Source organism: Cricetulus griseus, chromosome 5, assembly GCF_003668045.3.
Source record: "Cricetulus griseus strain 17A/GY chromosome 5, alternate assembly CriGri-PICRH-1.0, whole genome shotgun sequence".
In the NCBI taxonomy this organism is placed as follows: Eukaryota; Metazoa; Chordata; class Mammalia; order Rodentia; family Cricetidae; genus Cricetulus; species Cricetulus griseus.
Window position 1 is genome coordinate 28,989,081 of NC_048598.1, and position 2,075 is coordinate 28,991,155.

The following is a 2,075-nucleotide window of genomic DNA, read 5'->3' on the forward strand; positions in this document are numbered from 1 at the left end:
TGTATTTAGTTGTGCTATTTTGATGCTCTGCTTGGGTACCTGAAGAACAGTAGAAACTGAGGGCACTGAGAATTGAAGTCCCACCTTGAAATAAGAGGGAAACCATTTTACCTCTCCAAGGCTTGGCTTCTTAATTCATAGTTACCAATGAATGTGTTAAGAGAGCCTAGCATCTCGACAGGCAGCTTGTGACAGGGTGGGGTGGGGGTCTCATGTAATCAAGCAGTTTACCAGAAGCTGAGATAAGAGGTTAGCTGGAGGGGGAGATCTGCACAAACAGGCAATATAAAAGAAGCTAAGTTAGCTAAGGGCATCACAACCTTGGGTTCCTAGAATAGATTTGGATAATATCCCATGGGATTTTCTATCATGATCAAATTCTAGTTAAACCTGAAATGGCCTAAGCAAGAACACAAGATGGAGGAACCTCTGCACTGTCTTGCCCCATCACACACACCTTTCAGAACTGTGAGCATGAATCAGATAATGTAAGAAAGGGGACTCTGGAAATGCATAAGCACAAAAATGTTCAGTGCTATTACTATTTGTCTTATGTATGGCTTTATATTTTATTTGAGTGGTGTCCTCAATCTTAGACGGTATCTGAGCATTGTCATATACAGTGTCCAGATGTTAAACATTGAAAAATCAATAAAAGCTTAATAATCCCTTAGGACAACGACAAAGGTAAGCTTTTAAAGCATAAATGAAATATCTGAGGGCTGAAAATTCCCAGAGATTTGAAAGAAGATTCCAGAACTTCAATGAAAATTCCAACACTCCGTGTGCTCCTTCTCTTGCACTGTCCTCCCCTCCCATTCCTTTTGGGGAATTACAAAGTGAGACCCATTTTTTTATGTGCTTTTATGTGGCTCTCATGATGGAAGAGCTGGAGATCATCAAAGAACCCGTTCCAGGGATATTATCCCATATGCAGGACACAGTGTCTCTCCTGAAGGTTGTCTGTGACTCAACTTTGCTTTCCCATGTAATGAGGTGATAGAAGGTATCCAGGCAGCAGTCAACAAATACAAAATCGTCCCTCTTCCTCAAACATGGGAGAATGTACCCTACTGGCTTTTCTAAACAAATTTATTTGGCCAGTCATTTCTGGAGAAATTTGAGATGTAGAAAAGACCCACTTAAGTGGGGATAGGCAAGCAAAGACTATGGAATCAACACAATATGGGTCAGGAAAGAGTTTTATGTTAGAACTGGTAAAGGTCAGATTTCTAAGGGAAGCAGTTACTTTAGTAGCACAACAATACCACAAGGTGCATGGGGGAAGAACTGCCTGAAGCCTGAGACTTCTAAGGAGACATTTCTTCTCCCTGCAGCTTGCTCTAAGGCATTGTTTGAGTTTCTCAAACACAAGCAATGTCAGTAACAGAGTGTTTTCTGCATATCAGAAAGTTTCTTAAATGTTTCAAAGAAACATTTGAAATAGTGTTTTATGACACTTTCTTTCATGGTCCCCAAGGTAGACGAGAAATTGGAGCACTGGTAATTTCCCACTCAGTTGCTCCCTGTTTTGAGTATAAAGAATACTGGAAGGATTGCTATTCTAGACTTCAAGATATATTGCAGAGCTATAGAATAAAACCAGTATGGTACCAGTACACACAAAGAAAATGGACACATAGACCAATGGAATAAGATAGAAGACCCAAGCATGCATACTATAAACAACAGCCTTCTGATATTTTACAAAGAAGCAAAAACAAAACAAAACAAAACCCATGCACACTGAGAAAATACAGCATCTTCTTTCAATAAATGTTGCTGGGAAAATTGGGTGCCATAGAAGAATAAAATTAGACCCCAATATCTATCACCCTACAACAAATTTTAGTTCAAATCGATCAAAGACCTCAATTTGAAACTCCTTTACCCATGTAATGGGCCACAGCAATCCAAAAGTCTTCTCCATGAGTTCTGTGAATTTGTTGTCAGAGGTGGGATGAGAGTTGGACTGATATTCAACAATTAACTCATTTTGTTGGAACTCTGATTTATGTTGCACTGGCCCAAATATCAAACACAGCTTCTTCCCTCTCTGGGCTGAGAAGAGTGAG